This window comes from Podarcis tiliguerta (assembly GCF_965153285.1).
Source record: "Podarcis tiliguerta genome assembly, chromosome: 3".
Lineage (NCBI taxonomy): Eukaryota > Metazoa > Chordata > Lepidosauria > Squamata > Lacertidae > Podarcis > Podarcis tiliguerta.
Genome location: NC_139536.1, coordinates 70306656 through 70320664, shown reverse-complemented (window position 1 = coordinate 70320664; position 14009 = coordinate 70306656). Strand labels below are relative to the sequence as shown.

At 39.7% G+C, this 14009-nt stretch overlaps 1 protein-coding gene across 2 annotated transcripts in view; it reads right to left on the bottom strand.

The window, feature by feature from the left end:
- SCML4 (Scm polycomb group protein like 4) overlaps nucleotides 1–12730 on the bottom strand; it is a 72869-nt gene extending 60139 nt beyond the window's left edge. The window contains exons 1-2 of one of the 2 annotated variants that reach the window (XM_083433569.1): nucleotides 12163–12730; nucleotides 196–268 (exon numbers count right to left, since the gene is read on the bottom strand). The gene's annotated coding sequence lies outside the window, so the exon portion shown is untranslated. The remainder of the gene's footprint in view (nucleotides 1–195; nucleotides 269–12162) is intronic. The other variant, XM_083433568.1, reaches the window with a different exon arrangement.
- Nucleotides 12731–14009: the final 1279 nt, after the last annotated feature.

Here is a 14009-nt window from a genome sequence, read left to right as displayed (position 1 = left end):
TCTTGCTACACAGGAAAATGCTGATGAAAACAATGGCTGCTGAAATGGCAATTATTTGCTGAGTTGTTCACAACCAGATGTGATGAGGACATCTCCAGTAGATGTTACCTACTGAGCACTTGATGAAACATCTGTGTGATGTGACATTTATTACACTGCTTACTGGTTCACTGTAAGGGCAAACTGGGTTCTTACCTTCATAAGGGCACAGTGCCTGCAATATCCAGCAGGCAGGAGTGCTTTGTTCAGCAGGCCAGCAAATCTGCTGCTGTTGAAACAAATAAGAGGACAGCACAATGCACATTTGATGCAAAAAGTATAGATTCCCTGGGAATCTTGCACTTCAGAACATCAAAATCTTGCAAACTCTCTCTCTCTCTCTCTCTCTCTCTCTCTCTCTCTAACATATTATACAAATGATGAATTATGCAAAATGGCTTGATTTGTTTTTGTTTTAATTACAGTGTATTATTTTTTTAATAAAAAAAACTTTTAGTCTCATATACCTCCTAGCACTATTTATACCAAATAAAGTAGAATAATAAACAGCATTTCTATTTCAGCTTGTCTGTTTCTTAACATAAGAGAAACATATTTCTATGCCCTTTGGAAGCTGGCTGATGAATGATGAAAGAGGCATAAAGAGAATAGCATTGGATTTCAGAATTAAGTTACCAAAGCTAATAGTCAAATAAGAATCCATGTTGCATGGAAAAGATGGGCAGAGATGAGAGAAGCTGGGGTGAGTGAACAGTATGGATTTTTTGGCAATTGTTTTACTAGTTAAGATTAGGGATGTGAGAGAAATCCAAGTCAGTTTACACTTAAAGGTGATCTTATCTAATTCACACTTTCCAGACTATCCATGAAGCATAGCCATAATTTGAAATTTGCACTTTCCCAAATCTTGGAGTGCAGTTCTCCAGCCAAATGTGTGCAGAAATGCATTTAATAGGATAAACTGTGCATATAAAGAAATATATTGGTGAAAACGACATACAAAAACACATTATATTAGGGGAAATTGCTTTTGCAAAAATGCATCCATTAGGAGAGATTTGCACTAAAATGCTGAAGTTTCATGAGGACTTTTTTTTAAAATCCTGAAATGATGTGGAAATATGAAGAACCAAGCATAAGACTGGAAAAATAAGAAACAGAGAAAAACCAAAATAGACATGTTTGCCCAGTTAAGAATGAGAAAATCTCTTCCCTTTGCAATAATAAATATGAGAGGATAACAAATGTGAGTTATCTTTTCCGAATGCTCTGGCAAATAAGTAGAGTCTTTTAAAAATGAAACAAGGATTAAAGGCCTGACATACTGATGTTAATTGAAGCACTGCTGAACGGACGTGCTTTTTAGCAGTGACAAATAATTTAGTCTTCTTGCTGGCTCCATACAGCTTGTTGGCTCTGTATGACTCTTCTAACTATGTATAAATTACTGGCTACAGCTACAGAGTTCTATATCCCCACCCCTCCCATTTTGCAATAGTCTTCAAATTGAGCAGCTTTGGCTAACGAGGAATCATGTATGGCACCCACAGAAGGCAAATTTAATATAGGCACTCTGAATACCTGCCTTTGCACAAATGTTACTGTCTGTACTATTCGTGTCAATAATAATAAAAAGCTAATTCTAAAACACCTGTTAAAAACCCTGTTGACACTAATTCCATGTCCAGCTGCTTGCTCACTGCAAGCACAACTTCATCCTAAGCCTTCTGGGGGAAAACAGAAAAGGATCTGCTCTCTAGCAGGTCTTTCTCAGATAGTGGAAACTGGGCTAGCTTCATTTAAATTAAGCCTACTTATGCCATGCATGAATTGGATCCCAGCTGAGGACCAGTTTACTGCACATGTTCAGTATAGCTACTCAATGGACAAGGTGCCTAGAAGATAAATTACCTGAGAAGAAGCTGCAGGGAATAGGAAGGCCAACTCTGAGGAACAACGTTTAAGGCTGCAGTCCAGTGAATGCTTACTTGAGGTAATATTCTCCTCATTTAATTTCAGTTCAAGAGCCAACTTCGCCTCTGCCTTGCCCATCCCTCTCTGCCTCCTGGTAAGTAGCAACGACTTATTTGACTGGCCTGGTCTACATATGCAGCAGAATTAGGTGGGTATGAAGTGATAGGTTGATCAGTCTTACCTCAGGTTGTAAGTGAACAATCACATTAAAAAAAAATATGTTTCCTTGGCAAAAAGAAAGAAAATGGAAAGAGAGCAGAGAAGGGAGTACAGTAGTTATACTGGAACAATTCTTCCTGATGACCTAAAATTTACCTGTAAGGAGTTTTTTTTTTGGGGGGGGGGGGGATGCCACAGTTGGGAACATTCAAAAGTTCCACATGCACACACAGAGAGACACACACCACCTGCAGCCTGAAATGGCATAGTTCCCTTCACCACCGTAAGGGGAAAGCCAAGCCCCAAATTTCATAAAAACATAGCAGAAGAGAAGCAGTATGTCTTTCATTATCCTTAACACAATAAGGCATTAACTTACCTGTCTGTAATCTATTTTTAAACCTTCTATGCCTACAAGAGATCCATGTTGAAACACACCAATGTGAGGAAACCAATTATCCACCAATACTGGCTGCGCTGCTAAAGAAAATGATGCCTTTTGAAATACTATTTTTGCTAATGTAGGTGGACAATAAAAAGGAGAGCAAACTCTCAGGAATCAGCGGGAGTTTGAAATGTAGACAATTTGCTTTAATAGCAGTGTCCTCTTGGGGATATGTTCGAAGATCTCTGATCCTCCTGTCATTGATGTCACAGAATCACAGAATCACAGAACTGTAGAGTTGGAAGGGACCCTGAGGATCATCTAGTCCAACCCCCTGCAATGCAGGAATATGCAGCTGGTCCATACAGGGATTGAACCTGCAACCTTGGCGTTATCAGCACCATGGTCTAACCAACTGAGCTATCCAGGCTCTAGGAAGCATTTCCTATGGAAATTGAATTTTTAAAAAAGACCAAGCCCAATGGGGGAAATGTTGGACTAGATGTAAACCTGTGGCAAACTCCACGGCTTTGATTATACAGAGACCGCTGGAATTTTTGAAATGTGGTTGTTTCATTGTGCCAGCCGTGCACTCCAAAACAGACACACACACCCCCAAAAAATACTGAGGGGCACCCAGTTTTCCTTTATATCATCCTATAGGGTCACACTCAAACATTTTCTCTCCCGTATAGCTGACACCTGTTAGTAAACAGGCATAGGACTGAGCTGTAAGTCCTACAGATGTCAGTGGTTCTTTCTTCCAATTGTGCATAGGACTGTAGCTTTAGGAAGGAGCACCAATTGAGCCCGTGTTTAATTCAGTGGACTTGTAAATGAGTTAAAATGAAGGGTAAAATTTTCACTATACACAGCGAGCTGTTCAAAGGCTATTTAAGCTTGTTTGGCATAGTAGTGCAAGAAAGTGGCGCACAGCATTCTCAAGGACATTTTCAAGGTCGCAGAGCAACGCAGAAGCAGCCTTAAGGTTAGCATCCTTACCCATTGCTTCATTACCTGTCCAAGGTCTTGCCTATTACACAACACAGCCCTGCCTTTTAGGGGATAGTGCTGAGGTTTGGTTTTGCCTCAAAAGAGTAGAATGGCAATTAATACATTCCTGTCACTTTGAAAAGACATTGGGTTAACTCAGATGCAATCAAACTTACTGCCAAAGGGGAAAACAAATAAGGTAAACACCAAAGCCACTTGCTACAAATACATGACAAACCCTATCGAGCATGAGAATTATCCTGAAACAACCATTTGCAATTGCCTTTATGAGAGGGGAAGGGAAGGGTCTCTGAACGCAGCATGGAAACTTGGATTGACAAACCAACTTTTTGCACATCCATCAACTGGCTGATTCATGAAGCATTTCTGACTAGAAGGGACCACACAATGGTTCTTGCGATCATGCTGAAAGTTGCGAGAAATCAAATTTAATTTGCATTACAATGCACCATTTTAAAAATTGCATACAAAGTAGTCCTCTCACAGGACTCCCGTGACTTCCTTTCCACTTATTTGAAAAGCAGACAGCAGACAGTGAATTTAAGCAGAATTTAAGAGGCACCACATTCATTTTTATCCTAAAATGAAGCCAGGACTCATGAAGTAAACACAAACTAGGGGGGGAAAGTTAATATTGTGCAGACATCATAAAATTACTGCAATCCCACAAATTGTAAAACTGGCATTTTGTACAGGAAGGAGAATACATGTGTAACATTTTTTTAGGGTAATGGTACTGAGTTTAAAGCACTATATTCAGTCCAAACGTACTTTTCTTCTCTAGGTTTGAGCTTTTGCAGGGAGTATCAGCTTTGCAAGTGAGAATCAGAAACTGTGTAGGATTCCAATTGGCTGCATTCCTGTGTCATAACAAAAAACTGTTCTATTTTTTTTAAAAAAGTTTCCTTTTAAAAAATTAATAAGGCAATGAATGAACAGATAAAATATGAATATTTCAACAGCGGTTTAACATTTTAAGAAGGTAGACAGTTCATCTGAAGCATGATAATGAATGTTTGTCACTGCAAAGCCATGAGGAACCATACTTATCCCACAGCTAAAGGATATGCAGTGATCTGTTTTTTATATTGTGTTTACATCACCCTAATAGGGTAAAATAATGACATAAAGTACCAAGACTGGATTACTGCAATGTGTTCTGTGTGAGACTTCCCTTCTGCTTGATCTGGAAGCTGCCCTGGTTGCCAATTTGCTACTGGACCAAGTTCAAGGTGCTGCTACTAGAATATAAAGCCTTCAACAACTTGGGACCAGTACCTGTTAGACAGATCACCTTACTCCAAATATGCCCACTATGCCGCTTTGATCTGCAGAACTGGCACTGCTACACTACAGGTATTATATATTACCCATTCTGCATTTGTAAGAAATCGATCTTTCAGTGTGATAGCACCAAACTTTGGAACTCCCTATTGACATTAGGCAGGTGCCTTTGCTGTACTCTTCTCAGAGCCTGCTAAAAACCCCTTTTAAAAAGCCTGCTGAAACATGTAGAATGTTGGTGTGTGTTTTAATTTGTTTGTTAGCGTGCACCTTGGTGTGAACCTCCCCATGGCAATTCCTACTGGTTGCCCAGCAGGCAGGCTGGGTGGAACCCCAGTGCAGGATGTGGGCTGCCTAGAATAAGGTTACCAGATTTTTTCCAATGAATCCGGGGACACTTTTCAGCTTCCTACTAAATAGATGGATTTTGTCAGGGGACTGATTTGTAAATCCGGGATTGTCCCCAGGAAAGGGGGAAATCTGGTAACCTTAGCCTAGAAGCAAGAGAGAGGATCCTTGCCTTTATGCAAGATCAAACCCAATGATCCTGTACCCAATGAAGTTTTGGCCTCGTTTATCTTGTACATGGTTCTAGTCTGCTTCCCGCACTTCTGCCTCTCTGCGCACAGCTATATTTTTGGTGCACAGACTTACATATTCAGATGGGAGAGTCAGGATTGTGGCAAGTGCTCTTTCCTTACATTAAAGGATGAATGTGCCAAACAATGAAATGATTTCACCATTTTTTAGGAGAAGGTTTCAGTTGAAAGCAAGAAAGGAGAAAATGTATTATTTAATTTCAAGAGTTAATTGACTGGCTGAAAGAATCGCATTTGACTTCAGAAGCCCTTGAATCAGAGACTCAATAAAACAAATATTTGCCTCCATGATGGGCCAGCTTCCCGAATTCATGCAGTTATTTTCTGTTAGTGTTAAGGGGCCTTGAAAATATCAATCCTAGACACGTTACTGATGAACTAGGCCCATTGTGAAGTATTTTGTAATGCTACACTTAGCTATGCCGCTAACTTAATATGCAAATAAATTCAAGTATTTACTGAGCCATGAGAGAGCTACTAGGCACATCTCTCATCGTCATTGATAGGGAAAATAGATGGAGGCTACCAAATGGAATCGGGAGATAAGATATATGCAAAATATTTCTCTGTTGCAAAGGCAAAGTGCACAGCTGCAGCAACATTAAGGATAAATAGATTTTTTTTTTTCATGATAGTCTCTTATGAACATATTTTTCTCTGTGTGTGTAAGCAGTTATAAGCTGTGCCATTTTCAGATCATAGAGTCACTTGCACTGCAAATCTCTCTTCACTGGGCTGGACAACATCCCCGCCCAGCTCCTGAGGTTTCAGAGCACTGCTCTAGAACTTCTGCTTGTCCCATGCCTAGAAAACGTGGAGCTCAGTGGTTTTCCCCTTGTCCCATTCATTTCCCACGAAAAACCCACTCTTCTGTGCTAAATCAGAGCAGACCTCAATCTAGAGCCACCCCAAATTTCCATTGGCTTCGATTGAGTGCTAAAGAGCAGTTTTTTCTGAGGGGAAACAGTGGGACAAGAGGAATGGTGGATAAGCCCTTAGTTGTTCAAGTTGCCTCTGCAGCAAAACATGGTGGTGTGGAATGCCTCTGCTCAGGGTCCAGCTCAAACACCATGCCATTATTATTATTATTATTATTATTATTATTATTATTATACCCTGCCCATCTGGCTGGGCACCCCAGCCTTCTTCCAGGATATGCCATAGATAGATCTGAGCATTTCCATCAAATAGACAGCAGAAGATTCTAGTTCCACACCCCACAAGTGTACTAGAAGCCACTAATAGGCAGCCATCTTCTGATGCTTCAGATGCAAATTCTGCATCGAAACTATTTTCAAAAAATCAGAAAATTAATTACAGACCTGGAGATAATGTGATGACTTGCATTCTGTTACTAGTACAGTATAGTCACAGAAGCTTGCTGCATATCCTGTATGCTTTTCCTGTAATAAAGATCTGTCAATCATCTTTCACGAAACAATGAATGTAGCAATAGCTAATCTTTTTAAAGTTCCTTCACAATCTCTGGTTACCTAGGCGATACCTGTGATTAGAAGATTCCTCACAACATTAGCATTTTCCAATACTCAAAGTCCACTTGTAGCACACGGCTATAGACTTGACTATTTCTCTCTCAAATAGCATTTCTCCTCAGGGAAATTCCCACAGATGGTGCTGGGAAATGGCAGCGTCTTATATATTTTATAAGAACCTATGGGATTTAATAGAGAAATTCAATCCTGGCATACCATGCATATGTATACCATATTCTATATACTAAGAATTATCTCTGAAATATTGTAGGAGGTGCCTTGCTATCATTTTAAATCTTAAGTTCCCCTTCATATTTGGTATTTCAAAGGGTGATTCTCTCACCTTTGTTTAGCAACCTTTTGACTCATTCTTATTGTCCACATACAATCTTATCCACCTGCCTACAGAAAAGCAGGGGGGCAAGTTACCTATATCGGCAGTTGCTTCACAAACAGCAAAACTGGGGTGAAAAACGAAAAGTTCATACTCACACACCCTTAATTACCTCAAGTTTTAACTCTTAATTTACTGAAATCTGTAAGGGTTTAATTGATCTGCATGCACTTTTATCCTATTTCTTTCCCCTCTACGGTTCTGTATTCTCACAAAATTACACACCAAACCATCTCATTCTGGATGACTGAGATATTTGTATCTTCAGAGTATTTTCTACATACGCAGAAAAATCTGTTTTAAAATGTGTTTTAAATGGGGAAGTGAACAAATCACTGTTTCACTTATCAGCATATTAATACACCTATATATTAACAGCAACTTATTTCAAACATTCATGCCATTTGGGCAAGAAAGTAAATAGATATTTTCTCTTTATTTCCATCTTTTGGAGCATAAAGAGGAGATATTGCTAAATGAATAACAGGATTTTTAAAAGACCCGTTTAACAGGAATACACCTATATTTCTACCTGATTATTGTTTTTAATTATGGTTGTTAGACATTCTGGAAATCTTCAATCTGAAGAGCAAAATATACATTTATGTATAAATAATATACACACTAGTTATTCTGTTCTGCTGAGACACATATGAATGTTTGGCTACATATTCCTTCTGGTCACTAAATTATACTAAACATCAGTTCAGCAGATATCAGGTCAGCAACTAGATTTTTTCTGGACGGCCACTCTGAGAATGGAGTGAGTAGCAGACATGGACCACCACCACCCCTCTCCAAAGGGCTGGCTTCCAAGGCCTAATGTCCCTGGTGCCTCTCTGGGTTTGTGAGGTATTCCTCCTGGCCCAGGGGCTTCTGATCTCTGAAACCTACTGCTATGCAAATTTACTCTGCACCTTTCAAGTAGCCCTGTTTCAAGGCTACTTCATCTTGGCAAAATTAACTGCTTGAGAATGAAGACTGAGAAGCTCCTTGAAGCCTGGTGTCAGCTGCTGAGACTGTTGTATATTGCAGCTCAACCCAAATTTAGCATTTCACCACTCAGCCTACAGAGCAGTCCTTTCTATCTCGTAAGCTGTAACTAAGTGATGCAGAAGACATTCTATACGCCATATATATGTTAAGGAAGGAAGAGTAAAGCTTTGAGATATTGGACTGAATTGCACAACACTATAGTTTTCCAGTACACATCTGTGTGACTATATAAATCAGATATTGGGTGATATCCAACTGTAGTCATAGGGTAGATCCACTGAAATCAATGGAGTTAAATGACTTAAGTTCATTGATTTGAACAAATGTACTCTGAATATGACTAAGTTGGATATCAGCCATCGTGGCTAGTATAATGGAGAAAATGCTTAGTGTGACTTAGATACTGAGGATTTTATTCAGATTCCTGTCAGGTATATGTTTCTTGTCTTTGAGGAAAACTGCTATAAATAACAAAATGAAAAATAACTTAAAAAAATTAAAACAGGCACATTCTCTCAGCAATCCTTATACCCTCTTTGTGAGTCATGGCAGTATTATTATCCCCACAAACTACATATTTGGGAGGAGGGCAGAGCAGACTGAGGAGTGGCTTGCCAAAGAGTCCTAAATTGATAGCAAACATGATATTTGACTACACTGTGTACATACTATACCTTTAAAGCACATTCAAACCATGTTCCTTCCCTCAAAGAATTCTGGGCACTGTAGTTTAGCCCTCACAGAGTTAAAGTTCACAGCAACCTTTAACAAACTACAGTGCCCAGAGGTTTTTTTAGACAAAGAATGTGTTTCAAATGTGCTTTAAGAATATACTGTGTATACAGTCCATGTCTCTTAGCCACTATGTGACAATTGTTCTTACCATTAGCCTAAAAGATACAAGCATTTTAAATGTGGGCTCAAGCTTGCAGGGTCTGTTCTGCGTTTTATATATATATATATATATATATTTAAAAAAACAAACATAAAATCCTGAAATATTTAAACGCCATGTTGTCATGGGTCTATTCCTGTTGTAACCTTGCTCTTCCAATTGCTTTAAGCACTCCGAGTCAACAAAATAAAACAAAAACCCCCATAAGACAAAAGAAGGGGCATGCAAACATAAGAAAACTCTTGCTAGATCAGTCCAAAAATCTATCTGTTTCACCATCTTCCACCCTGCAGTGGCCAAGCAGGTACTAAGATGTGAAGGCAACAGTTCTCTCTTGTCTCTAGAATCTAATGCTAATAATCAGAGCTACTGCATCCAAACATGGAGGTTTCATTGAGCTATCATAGCTAACTGCTGTTAATAGACCTATGCTCCATGTGTTGGTCTAACCCCCTTTAAATCTACATTGGATGGGGAGGTGGACTTTAGTACTATTTTATGGTTTTACCAATGCAACCTGATATTAATTTATGGATAAGCAAAATGAGTGCTGCATAGTTGAAAATATGCAGGGATGAGAGAGAGATGCAGGTTTTATATCCAGAAGCTATATTTTAAAAGTCATAGCATCTTTCTAGTACTGTACAGGATCCAAAACTTTGAGTAGATAGTGAAAAATATAACTGAACAATGCAGGCTGCAGGCAAGCAAAAGGGTGGGGTGTCACTGTGTCTGTAGTTTCCTTATGCCAGCTCAAAATAGTATCATTGCTAGGGTTGCAAAGGGAGGGGAATTTGTATGAAAGCAGAAAGGATGCTATGCCACTTTCAAATAACTGTTCTCTATTTGGGGACAGTAAAGAAGGAGTAAGGGTCAAAATTAACTGGGGACAATCCCCAGGTAGAGGTATCAGTTAAGCTGTCTTGGTAAGTGCCTGAGGGGGTGGGATATCCCTTATTGGTTGTGTGGTCACCTTTTGTTCATTCACAGTATAAACTGTTGCTGAAGGCTGTTCAAACTCACATATCAGCTTGTAGTATTAATTCCGTTCCCCATGGCATTCACCTGTGTATTACAAAGCATTCTGGTTACAAATGCTTCAAACAGGTCTCTGAAGACGCAAAGATATCAAATCTATCCAGCTGCCACATTTGTACAAGCCTGTGTGTCAGGATTGATTCCGACAAGAGATTAGACTCAAATTTTTGATCTAGCCCAGGAATTTTTGATCAAGCCCAGGACATAGACTCATGCTTTTTCCTCAGGAGTGGCAATCTAACCACTCTTGACAAAATTGTATAGAGAAAACAAGCACCATAAGACAATTCTTTGAAACATACACATGGGAGTGAATAAGCAAGAAATCTATTGAACCTAATATTGCCAAAAGATCTCTAAAAGCAGGTATTTTAAAGGTCAGCAAATCCTCTGCTGGAGGAATATGCTACTGAAACATTTTCTGCCTGGTCCACAGATAGGTAATACCAGTGCAGAAGCACAGAATTTATTGGACATAAACTCAACCTGTATCCAACTTCTCAAGCTCTGTTGGCTTCAGGATCAGAGTCACCAATTCACATCAGCATCAGATTTGTCCCTAAAGACTTGTCCTAAACTCAAGATAGTAATGACTGAATCTCTGAGAAAGCTGCAAGCAATTCAGTCCAGCTCAATCCTCTGATTTCCAGGTTGCAGCTCTATATATGCACAGAACAAACACTCGGCATTTTCTACTCATTCACTCCTGTTGTGTCTGCTTCCCCCCCACCCCCAACCTCTATTTTTCTGCGGAGCCAGCCTTAGAAGCCCAGAGCATATACTATTTTAATTTTATTTTTAAAAGCATCCACCAATCAAGAGGCTGCTTGACCACAAATCCGCAGGCATTTTGTTTAAAAATAAAATTTGAATTTCAGGAACATGTCACACATGAGCAGGAAACTCCATATTATTCCTCCTTAATGAGATGAACCTATTCACTGAAAGCCCATTCATGGACTCGTATTTACAAACGGGGGTGGGGTGGGGGGAGAGAAGCAACTTTCAGAGATGCTCATTGTTCAATTACTCATTGATAATCCCCTTGGTCTAAGGTGGAAGGTAATTACGTTAGGGGCATCGGAGAGGCTTTTTTATGCAACAGATGCATTTCCCCTGACTCAGGCGAAGACTCTTTTTGTTTCTGGGTGTTCTACTCAATAGTCATCAAATACACATTTCCATATACATTTTAAAACATGTAAAATAATATAGTGCAGGTAAACACAGCCAAAGCTAAAAAAAAAAAAAATGGTTTTCTCTGTAAGTTCTATGTTTTACACTCTCCAAGTTAAAATCATCATGCTTAAAATATATACAGGGCTTCCTGTGAATTTCATTAAGGGTACATCAGCATAAATCTTCAGGTATAAATAGATCAGTTTTGGACAGAGTGTTTAAAGGGATTCATAGCCGTAACAGCAAAATCTAGGCTATAACCACACTGTTTATATTCTGGTATAAGCAGTTTTCAAAACACACACACACACACCCCTTTACTTGTCAGAAATGGGGAAAGTCCACTTTGACAAACATATGAAAAACCTTCAAGCCATTCATTTATCATCAAAACCACAGAATTAACTACACACACAGAGAGAGAGAGACTTTGTTTGATACTGAAAAAACAAAACATGCAGAAGGCTTTAATAGGATGCCTTTCCATACGGAACTGTTCCAAAAACGGTACTGATAATTAGCATTAAGGTGGTTAAACTTAAGGCTTGAGTGTTCCCTGAAATTGTACACCAGGATATGTGCATATGCATACATGTATGAATCACATTAAAAAGGCTATAGAAATATTGAAGTCGATAGCATGCCATGCCGATATAATGACAGCTGATTTTTTAATAACGGGATGACCCAGCAGCAGCAGCAACAAAGCACAGGGAAAACAACCACCACAACAACAACCCCCCTCCCCTTACCTATTGCTTATGTTTTAATGATGGATCAGCTTCTTTACAGACACCAGATATTTTGGCCCAGAGAGTAGAGGACTTGGAGCACGTGCACGCAGACCGTTCCACAAGCCATTTTCCCCCTGTCCGTTAGCACACCGTACATCTCCAGCAGCTCCGCTCTCCAGCTGCAAACATCTCATTAGACTAATGCATTCAGCACAGGCAGAAAACTCGATTTACCATAGCTACAGCAATGAATTTCCATTACGATGACAGCTTCAACCACATCATGTCCGGAAAACCAGCCAACCACTGCCTTTTAAAGAACACACACACACACATTTTACAAGCAGAAAATGAGGCCTGTGTGTGTGTGTGTGTGTGTGTGTGTGTGTGTGTGTGTGATGCTGTGCTGCGCTGTGCTGTGTTTTCTTCCACTCGCTGCAGCTAAACTAAAGAGGGAGGGATGTGTCACGTTATAGAAAGTCTGCATAAATAGGTAAAAAGCATTTGTACTTTTAAAATAATGTCCGTTACAGTAACAGGAATTCTTTGACAATGATTACAGTGGGTGTTAGGAACCTCTCTCTCTCAATCTTTCTCTCTCTCTCTCTCTTTCTCTCTCTCTCTCTCTCTCTTTTTTTTAAACTATCCCTCCTTTGTTGCCATAGTAACCAGACTGTATCATCATCTCTTTGTCCCAGTCATGCAGCAACGTGGCCCAGTATTGCGCTTTAGACGACATCAGCGACATGAAGGATCTGTCGTTTGTTCGACTGGCGATAACGACAGCAGGCGGCTGTGGCTTTTGATGCAACAAATGTTTTCCTCAGTTAATGGCACTGTTTATGCAGGCTAGCCATTTTATGTACTGACGCTTGTGCTCCCGATCTAGGGCGTATCAGGTGCGTACAATGCAACAGTAATGGGCACAAAACGCTATCTACAAAAGTTGGTTAAAATAGCAGGAAGGGATGGGCAGGATGAGCCCAGGGAAGTTGCTCCCCTTTCCATCTTCATCACAGTCTCCCTCAGTGAGGAGGAGATCTTATCTTCATTCACCTTCCAAGGCATAGAACAGGCCGGTAGCGTTTGAGGAAAACTTCCTGCAAATAAAATTAAACAACAATCATCCTTTCATGTACTACTGTGATGTCTGCGATTAGATTAGTTTTTATTGTGGCTTTAAAAAAGAAAAGAGTGTGATATCTATCATTCACTACATAGGCTTATATATAATTTGCTGCATTAGATTTGTTATAAATTCAAAAGGCAGTCCCCGGTAATATAGGCCTCTTTGGAGAAAAATGTTAGACAAAAATGAACACAGTGTTGTTGGTTCAGACCAAGGTCCATATAATCTCGCATTTTGTTTACAACCAGATGCTTCTGGAAAGCTTACAAGCAGGATATGATGTTTCAGGGTTTCCAAAACTTGCGTCTCCAGCTGATTTGGACTGCAGGTCCCATCATCTCTAGCTAGTAGGACCAGTGGTTAGGGATGATGGGAATTATAGTTCAAAAACAGCTGGAGATCCAAGTTTGGGAAGCCCTGTCCCCAGCATCTGATAATTAGAGGTATAACTACAACATGGAAGTTATATTTCTCCACCAAGGTTAACAGGCCTCGGAAGACCTATCCTCTGTGAAATTAATTTTGCATTGAGTACTTTCTTTTGCCTATCACCACCAGTATATTTACTGCTGCAGTAGTATACACTTATATATGCTATTCATGAACTTCATCTCTGAGAAAGCACACAGAAGTAGCCTATAGAGGTTTGAGCAGGCTCAGTAGCCACGATATGCTGGGTATTTGTCAGATGGACTGACAGAAAACTGGAGAGAAAGAGGAACGGAATGGAGTAACT